The following is a 12,456-nucleotide window of genomic DNA, read 5'->3' on the forward strand; positions in this document are numbered from 1 at the left end:
TTTTGATTTTGGGACTGAAGGTTTCATTGCGAAAAAACCATTGGAGGCAACTTAATTTTTATGTACATTACACATACAAAAACTTTTTACTTGCCACATCAAATAGTGAGTCATTGTAGTCTAAAACTGTCTAGGTGGTCCAGTGGTTAGAGACGAATTCTAGACACGTATTCTACACAGCATATGTCCTGGGTTCGATTCCTGGAGCTGGATGAATCACAAGATGGTGGCCAGGGGAGACTAAAATGCCTATGTAAGTCTTCTCAGCCCCTAAAAGAGTAGAATGTTGTGACAAAGCCACCGGCTGGTCATCTTTTAAAAAAATGAAATAAAACTGTCGTTTATCTAACATTTTTCTATTATAAAATAATGAACTTTTTTTTTGAACCGGGTAAAAGCTTAAACTTAATTTCAAATTCGACTTTCAATTTGCGTGACATTGTTCTCCCTCTACGTACTTTGAAAGGAATTCATCGAAAGATGGCCAAATTAATCTACACCATGTACTAGTTCAATTATAGCCATGTACTACTCTTGTGGCAATAGTTCAATCATGCCCCCCCCACTCCCGAGCAATTGAGGGTACAGGCGTACAGCTAGCACAATGGTGTCCCACCTCCCTCCCTTATATGCATCTTGGTTTCCCACCCTCCATTTTTTTATGTAATTATTTTAAATTGTTGATTAAATACTTTCTTTTTTTATGTCAAATACTTTGTTTTCAAAGATTAAATGATTTCTAAACATATATTTGGCACCTTTATTCTTCTTTAAATGCACTACAAATTCATATCATCTTTGAATTTTTTTCCTAAAGTACTACAGATTTGTATCATTTGAACTTGTATCTTATTCCATCAAATTCATCAAAGTACTAATGATATAATTTGTGTATTCTTCTATTTCTATTTTTCCATTTTATCATTCTTTTATTATTCATACAATTATATTTTTTTAGGTGTAAATAGACACTTATTTACAAGATATATAATAAATTTACACAAATCCGCCTGAGCCCTGCCTAGCCGCCTAGGCACTAGGCCCCTGCCCGCCGCCCGACTAGCGCCTAGCGATTTTTAGAACCTTGTTCTTATCAAAATGATTTTTGAAATTAAAAATCCATCAATTTGATCCCTAAAAATGGACCGCAAATCAATTCAATCATTTTGTTACATTTTCATTAAATTCTCTGTTAATATGCTTATGTGGCAAACGAGTGAGTCACATGGATATAATCATATGGTGCCACGTGGATTAATCATAAAACCAATTTTTGTACCTTCTAAGGTGGGGATCCTACTTTTAACTCTAAAGTTAATATGCACAAGTCATGAGCACCCTGCTTTTTAATGTTATATAGAATTCTCTGTAACTATTGAGCCCAAAGCTAAACATGACTTTGCATTTGACTCCAAAGTACTGAACAACTCATATAAGCACTAAGTCTCGAATATCCCTAATCATGAGATGTATAATATTTATCACAATAAATTAAGTGAGACCTATTTAAGATTAATATTTTGTTAGTGAATGCAAAGCCTGTTATAAATCTTAATTAAGTGATCTCTCTTTTTTTTTCGGTAGATTAATATAAAATATCGTTTGTAATACTTTGTGTAGTAATCAATAAAAAAAAAGGCGTAATTTAAAGGCTTGCACATATATATGATGGACTTGGATTGTCTGCCTTCCCCCATCTCATCCCCTCCTATTTTTATGGTCACGGTTAAGCCACGTCAACATTTTATATTGATTTTTTTTTATAGAATTAATAAGACAAAAAGCAATATAAATATAAAATATTGACATGGCTTAACTGTGACCACAGAAATAGGAAGGGATGAGAAAGTTATGGGATGGGGATGACAGACAATCCAGGTCCCTTTTTATTGACCTCTAAAGTGCTCAAGTACAAGAAACAAAAATACCCAACAAAAATATAGAGTTTCCGTAGGGAAAACAATCTAGCCTTCTGTACAATGGTGCAGCAAAAGATAGTTATGAAGGTGCACTTGAGCTCTGAAAAACTCAGAACCAAGGCCTTGAAGATTGCTGCAGTCGCTAAAGGTATGCAAAATATATGCACCGATCTTTAAACTTATGGCCATCCTCATCCACCATCTAAAGGGATCTTTTAGTCCATAAAATATCTAAAAGCCATCTCCAGCAAGCAGGTTATAAGTAGCTGCACTTGAGCTCTGAAAAAACATGTGTTGTTCTTGTTTCAGCAGCTAATCTTTCAAGTACTAATGTATGGATTAATGTATAATATCTGAGATCCTATTTGTTTTTTATTGACTGATGCTTCAACATCATCCACCTAATTCATATCACACATCCAGAAATACCTGAGAACGCTTATTCCTACCACCATTACGTTGTCACTTTCGTATGTTTTTTCACTGAGAAGAAAAGGAAAGAGCATCACGAAAAACACTAACAATGTCAACTCTAAAACGTCACCTTATTCCTATAACCCACCTCAATCAACAACAAAGGAAGAAAAATAATTGATCCCTTCAAAGATGCTTTCATGAAAGCTAAAAGATGTCCTACCCATCCAAATGAAAACGGGATGTTATTTTCAGTCCCATGTGATATCGGCACAATGGAGGGCAAAAAGAAGAAATATATGTTAGAAAGACAGCTACATCACAACCCAAAGATTAATTAAAGAAAAAATATCCAAAATGTATGTCAGATATTTTGAAATTATAAATACAAATCCAAAAACAAAAAAAAAAAAAAACAAAAAAAAAAAAAGTCTTGAACAATTGGCTATATGGGATAAATTTAATATGTTACTATAATTCTCATCCTCTTATGAATATCATCAGCAAACTCATATTTTTCACTCTTACGTAGAATACCATAAACCTCCCTTAGCACGCCCTCAGGATCCTCTATCTTTATTGGTCTCTTAGAATCAGAGTCTTCCAGCACAGCAAAGACCTAGGAAAGAAATTATAATTTGAACACTATCAAGTTAAGCATGTTTACAATCATAAAGGTCAGATTTCTTTTTTAAAATAATCATTTCAAAATGCCTTTCTTCAAGGAGAGACAATTACAAAGAGAGAAAGAATAATACCTGTTTTTTTATTAAGACGGTAGCAAAATTCCTTATAGAGTCGTCCTCCAAGCTTTTCATCTTTTATATCAACAAACACTAAAACTGGGCAGCTTGGTATATCAACAGAAGGTTTACCATCCAAATCATGTTTAAGCAATTCATCAGGTATATACATCTCCTTCAAGAGACGTTTGGACCTACAATTTGATTCGCAGTATTCTTATTGCATGTAAAACTAATTTTGTATCAACAAACACTAAAACTGTATATGTATGTAACAAATTCAAGGTACAGCAGCATCAAATACTAAGCATTAGTCCACTCCATGAAATTCAATATTATATGTATGTAACACTATCACAATAAAGGAGTTAAACTGAAGAATGAAATACAAAAATTCACCCATATTACTTTAGTCTAAAGAAGGCTTTTCAATTGCACTGTACCAATGAACAGTGTTTTGAACCACATTTCAGTTTATTTACAAGATTGCCACCGCCTCTTCAGTTTCAGATTGAAAATTTCGATTTATTTACGAAATAACCACCCTTCAGCGTGCACGTGTCGAGCAAAAGCAAACCCGACTTTGTTCCAGAGATCTCTTCGATGACAAACCCATTTTGCTCCAGAGCTCTTCAACGACAAAGTCGATTCGGCGCCTCACCGTCGCACACCTCGCCTTCCCCTCGCCGTCGCACACCTCACCTTACCTCGCCGCCGCAGTCCTTACCAGAACTCGAATCAATGGTAACGTGCCAATTGTATATATTTTTTGTCGATTTTTATCATTATTCTGGAAATTAGGGTTTGATCTAAATTTGGTGTGGCTGTGCTTCAGCCAAAACTCACGGATTAGGCTGAGATTGAGATATATGGGAGGATTTGTGGACGGATTTCAGGGAGAGAGGCCCACGAGAACGACACAGACGGTCTCGCCTCCATCCTATCCTTCTTTCGCCGCCGTCTACCTTCCCTCGCCTATGTCGTCTTACTCCACCGTTTGCGTCAGGAAGGCCCGTGCATGGTTTTTTGGGTGGGGATTTCAAATTTCAAGGGGGAGAGAGGCTGTGGTTCGTTTCGATCGGGCCGAGCCTCTATGATTCCATTGGATCGAGGTGATGGGGACAAGGCGAGAGGTTGAGGGAAGCCGGCTCTAAGACTCTGCATCTCTCACTTTCTCATCTCTCAAACCACTTCTCTCTCTCCCATCTCTCCCACTGTCTCCGTCTCTTGGTTTTCTCGCTCACTCTCTGTCCACTGAAATTTCAAGGTGATTTTCCAACCCTAAATTGATATATTCCATACCTTGATTTGATCTTAATTTATCTGAAATTGATCTGCATATGTGTAGTATAGATAAATTTATCTAATGTTATAGAATCCATGTCCTGTTCAGAAATTCTGAGATGGAAAAGGTTACGGACAAATTGGAAGGTAGAAATTCCAATATGAGTTCTCCAGCCGATTTGAGGTGGGTAATACATACTTTTATGTTAAGTTGATTTGTTTTGGTTATTTGGGATGCTTAATTTCATCTGGAAACAACGATGACCATCCAAAAGTTTCAATTTTATACCCATTATTCAATACTAGCTCTATAATCATCATGTTTCCTCTGACTTTGTATGTGAATTCTGATATATAATCATATTTTAGAGTTTTCTATTGGGGAAACGTTAGGACCTGATTGTTCCACATCGAAAAAACAGCAGCAGTGGGTCCTATTTAAAATTAATCTAATTGAAGAGACTAAGGACTGGGCACCTTCTACAAGCCGCAGTACTACTATTTGAGGTTTATTTCATTTCCTCTCTGCTCTCTCAATCTTCATAACTTGCTTTTAGGTGCATTTTTTGTTTGGTTCTTATTTAAAATGAATCTAATTGAATATTTATAATCAAAAGAATTAATTTTTCTAATTGCCCAATTTTGCAGGTTTTGCATCATTGGAACATCAGGCATATGTCATTGCTTTATCTAAGGAGGTAGTTGAAATGTACATACAATATCTTAGCTTTTTGTTTTTTTCTTCTTTGGCTGCTTAGAGATTATGGGTCACGAGCCTGGTTTTTAATAGTATAGCAAAAGTTTGCATCTTTTTGTAAGCTACGAATTCAACTTTTGGGTTCCTTGAACTCAGGATTTATATATGTAACATTTCAGGACTCATGTTGGTGTGAAATTGTAATTCCTCGCCCCTCATTACATGTTTTGACGGGGATTTTAGCTCATGGAACATTAAACTCCATAAATTTGAAAAAGTCTACTTTTACAGATGGTAAAATCTTGGATTGCCAATTGAGGATATAGCTGCAATTCAAATTCAGACTGCTTTCCTTGCACATGTTGGTATGTATGTGTGCACTAAAATCTTCAAAATATAAATTTCCAGTTTCATTCTCTCCTTCAAGAACATTATTAGAAGAAATTAAAGATTATTTTTTGTTCAGAGTATGAGTGCTATATGTGTTTCTTTCATTGCTAAAAAGTATGAGACATAATTCTGCAAAACTTAATTGATGACCGTATGAAAGCTATGAAAGAACTCTACGTATAATTCTTTGAATCTGGTTCAGTTTTGTCTTAGATATGCATACAATCATTATTTGTGAGATAATTAGTTGCAGGCTGGCTTTTAGCTGTTTGTTTGTTGATAAATTACAATTCTTAAGGAATTATATATGATTTGTGAAGTTTGAGGTCAACATCAATATCCATGGCCTGTCATGATCCCCCATTGTACCATATGGCCATAAATTTTGGCAAAATTATGATTCATTCAACTACTTCTTTTTGTCTTTGTTTGATCTTTGTTTCACTGTGTTTTGCAGCTCATGGAATACTCTTCCCAAACTTAATCAGTAAGCGAGTGAACGACATAAGTTTCTAAATTACAGGTTAGTTATACATTTTTTGAAAATCCTGTGCAGAGTAGTTGATAGATGTTATGTTATTTGAAAGTTCTTATTGTTGTGATTGTGTTGTGCTTGCTGTGATTTGCTTAGCTTAATTATAAATTAGGGGTGGTTGAAAAATTAGATATTTTATTCATGCATGTTTTTTCCTTTCTTCCCGGCATTCAATTTGTTGTCTGGGGTTTCAGTTTTATTCATCTTAGCATCATTCATTGTATGTAATCTGGTTTCATTCTTTAAATAGACTAACCATTTTTACCATTTTTACCATTTTTGTTTGTGCAGAGAGGAGATATCTCATTACAAGGAACTCAATCCAACAGAACTCAGTCCAAAAGAACATTTGCTACTCTTAAAAGCATTATGTGGACTCCAAGCTCAAGTCGGTCCCTAATTTTCATGTATTTTTTATTTCTTTATGTCTAGGTGGTTTGCATGGGTTTTAACCATGAAATCACCTAACTTTATGTTTGCAATTGTGTTGTTTCTGATTGTTGATACCAATTGGAACACTATTATTTAGGTTATTAGATTTTATGCTATAAGAGTATGTTAACGTATTCGTTTTAGTAACTACCATTTTGCTTTGATACATTGTAAACGTAATTTCTGTAACAAGAAAATAATCTTATTTCCCGTTTAATAAAATTGTTTAGTCATTGGAAAAACTGTTTGTTTAATGTGTTCAACATGTAATATTTTAATGTTGGAAACCATTGGCTATGAATCTTTCGAAAGAAATTAGCCCCATGAAGTAATAAAACAAGGTCATTTATGGAGGAATAAGATTGAATTGTTTGCTTTGCTCAAGCAATTCTGTTTAGAATCTAGATTAATGGATGTTATAGTGCATTTTGAAACCTAAGTAAGTTATGGATTCGTTTTCGTAGCGAATCTCAAATAATCATTATGCGGAAGAATGATCTCTTAGTTTCAATTTAAATATTTCTGGAAAGTTAGAGATCTGTTGAGCATGTTGGAAATTCAGAGTAGTAGCACTTTTGCATGCTACACACTACGACCTATAGTTCCTTTAATATTTTTGAACCAATGATATTACATTTGTTATATCTGTTTGGTTCCCTATTTCTATGGTTATAGATGTGATTAGTGTGCATTTGGTTTTGCTTGGTTGGGGTATAGGTTTAGTTGAAATAGTATTGGTTTTTATTAATGTTCTTTTCCCTTCCAGCAGTGCCCATTTCCACCCAAATTGAATCTCAAGTTCTTCTGCTTTCGAAGACGGCATGGTCGGCCAACCGTATATTTTCCATCACTTTTTTATTCAGAAATAATGTAAGCTGTTTGATTAATTGAATTTGTATTTTTGTTTTTGTAGATTTGACAAGATCATCAACAAGGAAATACCGAATAAGGTGGTTTTGAAGACGATAAGGTGCTCCTTATTGTGTTTCTTCTCAGTTTCAATTTCCTATTCATTTTTGAATTGAGCTTTACCAGTATTTACTTTTTTTTCCTTATGAAGTTTGGATTTTTGAGTAATGGGTTTTGTTAATAAATTTTAGGAATTAATTCTTAATCAATAATAAGTGAATTGAGAGTGGAGAGCTGGCATGGTTGGGATTAATTCTTAATCAATAATAGGTGAATTAATTCTTAATCAAACTAATCTCTAACCCATTCTTCATCTGTTGTACAAGGTCTTGAAGAAGCAGCTGACGCTGATTTATCCGAGAGACGAAGGCAAGCCTCTACTAAACAGCCCATATTGGCCGACGACAGAGATTTAGTATGCAAGGTCGGCAAGCTGGTGAGGTTTCCAAGGACGTCACCAATTTCGTGAAGTTGCTGGAGAACAAATCGGAAAAGTTCACTGCTTTCTTTGTGGAGAAGGAGTAGTACGTTAGTCGATGAAAGGTATTATTTCTTGATTTTCTTTAAAAAATTATCGAAGATTACAATTGAGATTCTAGAATTATGAGAATTTGTTTAGGAATTGAGAGATTGACTTGCTGCTTGCGAATTCAGAAAATTTATGGTTTTTTATATGAGAATTTTGGTTTAGGATATCGAAAGATTGTCTTTGATGTATGATATTGAATTTGGATGAAATTTATTAGATTTTGCCTTTTTTTTAGGCCGTTGTATGTATTAAGTTTGTAATTAGGAACTGTTTTGTATGATTTTCTGTATTCGTAATTGTTCAGCATAATAAAATATAGGGTTTTTTCTTTTTGCTGTGTTGATTTTCATGTACTCTGTATTCATAATTGTTTATTTTTTAAGGGAAATGTGGGATATGATAGAGATGTAAGCAATTTCAAATCTTCATCTATCCCATTTCCACTTTGTTCAATTCAATTTGATTTAGCGTTATTTTCGTTGCTTTTGAGGATACCAAATTAAAAGTGCCTTTTGATATTTGTATATGTGCTAATTTGAATTGGATATGTTGAATTAGAGACGTGCTACTTTGAATTGGATAGGTTGAATTGAAGTGTGCTATATTGATATATGATGAACTGATGGTTACAGAACACACACGCACACTCACCCGTCATCACATACTCTGGGGCTGCAGAACCATAGGTTCCCATGACTCGCGTCGAAACATGAGTTTTATCACCCTCAGGACCATCTTTCGCAAGTTTGAAATCCGAAGGCTTGGCATTGTAATCCTAAAATAACTCATTCATTTAACACATGAAAATTATGCATTTTCATAATTAAAGTTTTAAATTGTCATCATTCTGTTCAAATGCACCATTTCCGTTTTGTTTCCCTTCTCTCATCTTGCAAGCACTCATGGTGTCCATTTCCTTTTAATTTCGGTTAATGCAGGTTTTGAAATTTGTGATGATCATTTTCATATTTCTATAAATTTTGAGAGAAAAAAGCATGTGAAAAAGACACCTAAAAGCAGCTAAGTAAACAGTTTAATCAAGAAACAATTCAGAAGTAGAACCAAATAAGCCACGGTCCAACTTTCGCACACCCTCCGGCGTAATTTAATATCAGAAACCGTCTCCTGAATTCAAGTTTGCCTAGAGCTTCTAATTGTCTGTGCCCATCATGTCTTTCTTGGTTTACAACCAAGGACCGATTAGTGAGAGCAATATCAGAAACCGTCTCCTGAATTCAAGTTTGCCTAGAGCTTCTAATTGTGTGTGCCCATCGTGTCTTTCTTGGTCTACAACCAAGGACTGATTAGTGAGAGCTTAAAAAATAGATAGTTGTCATAAACAAACAATTGATCATGATGATGTTTTTTGTAATTTGGGTTTATAGTGCTTCTAAATGCTGTTTTAATTGAGTTTTCTGTGTTTGGTCAATTTGTTGTTGCGGATGGGTGATACGTTTTTTTTCTTTCAGTTAAGAAACAGTGCCTTTCAGAGTTTTAATTTTTTGTTGGGGTTTTTTCAAGCTGCTGTGTTAAAGGTATATGATGTGTTTTTTTCTTTTCGCTTTATTCTTGCTGATTTGGGATGGTTTTTACATTGTATTTTTGTTATGAGTTTGTTGTCCCATTTTTGTGATGGACTTGGAATGAAATGGGATTGGGGGGTGATAAAAATTTCTAGCTAGCTAGGGAAAGGTCACGGTGTTCAGATTTTGCAGGTGGGATATTAGGGTGAGGGAAAAATGGGAAAGAGAGCATGGAAGAAAAATTTAGGATTAGAGATAGGAAAACTAATCAAAAGATTATGACAGAGGAAGGGGTTGTGTTAATTTGGATTTTTTTTTTTTGACTGATTTGGGATTTTTTATTTTTTATTTTTCTGTGATTGCCAAGTCAGCTTGAAAGAGAGCAATAACCAAATTATTCGAAGATAGGTTCTCTACATAATTAGGTTCATGCATGTACCTACTGCTACGGCACTCAAGTCATTTTCTTAATTTATGCGCATATATCATACGTAACCAACACATGTTTTCAAAGGATGTTAGTGTTCAAGCTCTGATGATATTTTATTCTATTCATTTTGATTTTGTTTTTCAGTTGTGGTTATAGGATTGTTTTGTCTTTTTTTTTTCTTTTTTTTTCCCATCTGTACAGCTTTTCTAAAATTCAACTGTTGTTCTCAATTTGGTTATTTGAACTGAGGCCAGTTAGGATGTGCCTTTGGAAAGTCTCACTGCTTTTAAAGTTGAATGGTGCTAACTGAATATAATGCGTTCATTCTTCAGTGTGTGTGAGCGTATGTGTATGCAGTATATGTGAGTGCATGCAGTGTGTCACTTGGGCTGTTGGCTTTTTGAGGTATGTTCATTTATAAAGATTTTGTAACTGTATTGTTGAATTTTTAATGTATTCTTGGATTTTAAAGGGGCACCGTATTTATGGGTTGTTGTACGATTCTAGGGAGATAAAAAGGGGATTGAGAGGTCATGTTAAGGAGAGTATATTACTTGCCACTGAGGAATATACTTCATATAATAGCAATGTGATGATGTGTGGCATGCTTTAACTAAATGATATTTTTGTGTAGTAAGAAAGCCATATAGTCACATTTTTGTTTTGTTTTGTTTTTTTTTTTTGGATTTGGTAACTGAAATTTTGTGTGAACTAATGTTTCTTTTGTTTCTTAGGGAAACATAACTTTTTTGGAAACCATCTCTTTCTAATCAAAGATGTTCAGTTTCTTCCCACTCATTGTACAATGTGTTTATATGTCAGCTCACTTGAATGTATATAAAAAAAACTGTTTGTTCATAATTGTGTTGAATTTATTCAACTTAAATGTGTTTTATTCATCCGATTACACCTCAAACAACATGTTCCCGCAGCAACGCACAAGCATATTTTCTCGTATATACAAAACCCATCAACGAAAAAGAGGGGTTTAGAAGAATACTCAATCTCACGAATCTGCTCCTCAGCTTCACAGACACGAAGATGCCTTCAAAATAGACCCAAATCCTAGACTCAGACAGAGAGAAATATTTAGAAATTTTTAGACAACAACTCTCACAGAAAGACAACAACGTTTTGGGACAACGACCCTCACAAAAAGAGAACATCGTTTGACAGCGAGAGAGCACAAAGCAAAACGAAAACGAAAGTTAAAACGAAGGAAGATGCAGTCAAACGAAGCGGGAAGCAACAGAGCAAATTTCCGAGAGAACACGAACCCATCACTGATATTAAAATTATTTTTGGGTAAATTGGGTATGAGTGAGGGTACTGACCTTCTCCGGGCATCTCGTGTTCGAAATTGGAAGAGTTTAAGATGCGATTTTGGTGGAAAATGGGCAGCGCTGCAGAGAGAACAAAGCAAGTCCATGTTTCTATGGTATCAAAATTGCAGAAATCAAACAATGTAGATGAGGATTTTGAAGATTCTGAATCTAAGAGAAGAGAAATTTACCTTTGGGGAAGAGTGGTGGCCGCTGCTGCTGAAACTGAAAAGATTTTGGCAAATAAGTCGAGAAGGAAGACAGTGGGAGTCGGCAACTCAGAATTTCAGCCAAACATAAAGAGAATATGAAGAAAGAAATAGTTTTGTAAGATGCTGAGAAGAAAAACAGGGAACAATAGGGTTTTACCTGAGGACTCGAGCTGGGCTCTGAGACGTAGACCTCCCTCTCCTTTCTTCTCCCTGACATTCCACACCCTCCCCCCTTCTCTGTCTGTAACTAATCCAGCCCAAACAAAATGTAATGTTTACATGTATATCGCTATTTGTAACGTTTAAATAAATACACAATCAAATGTTTAAATAAATGGTTGCAAATGATCCGACTGTTAAAGAGTAAATTCATAAGAACTTACCATGCACTTGAGCATTTTTCAACATTCCATTAAGCACAGACAAAATGTAATCTACACGTAGATGAGACAAGACATGTTTAGGTGTTAAGCCAAATGCAAGAAGTCAGACAAGTGAGGAAATAAGAACCTTGACAGCTCACCATTTCTTATACTTTGGACTCAGCGTTGGAAAATTGTCTACCAGGCATAACATCTGAAACATTATTTATTCATATGAATGTGAGAATGATTACTTTCAATGGCATTCCATCTAGCAATGTAAAGGGGTAATTGAATTCATCTATACTTCACCGTGTTCATGACTTGCAAATTTTCTAAACAACACAATAAATAACAGAGATTAGGGAGAGTTGAATCAAAGGAATCAGTAGTGTAAAACTGACAACATGCTTACAAATTCAACTCCAATTGTGCTGATGTAGCTATCTAAGTATGAATCATCCTGTTCAACGATTCCGAAGCACAGAAAAAAATTGCATGAGAAAATTGAGATTATATGCAATTGTATGTCAAATAACCTGAAATATAACATATATCCAATATTAAGTGCATACACCTACAAACTAATCTTTATATATACTTTAAAATAATACAAATCAATGGAATCTAAAACATTGGAAACATTATCATACAATTAAAGAATCACGATGCAGAAAATTTTATTTGCATTATTTTCAGATAACTTTTCACCCCACAACACTAAGACAGAAAGCATACCCAAACCAATAGTGGCG

The 12,456-nt window shown here is 34.7% G+C and overlaps 1 protein-coding gene across 3 annotated transcripts in view; it reads left to right on the forward strand.

The window, feature by feature from the left end:
- LOC103455519 (uncharacterized) overlaps nt 1-12,456 on the forward strand; it is a 42,576-nt gene that overhangs the window by 15,388 nt on the left and 14,732 nt on the right. The window lies entirely within an intron of this gene.

The sequence above is a fragment of the Malus domestica genome, chromosome 03, assembly GCF_042453785.1.
Source record: "Malus domestica chromosome 03, GDT2T_hap1".
In the NCBI taxonomy this organism is placed as follows: Eukaryota; Viridiplantae; Streptophyta; class Magnoliopsida; order Rosales; family Rosaceae; genus Malus; species Malus domestica.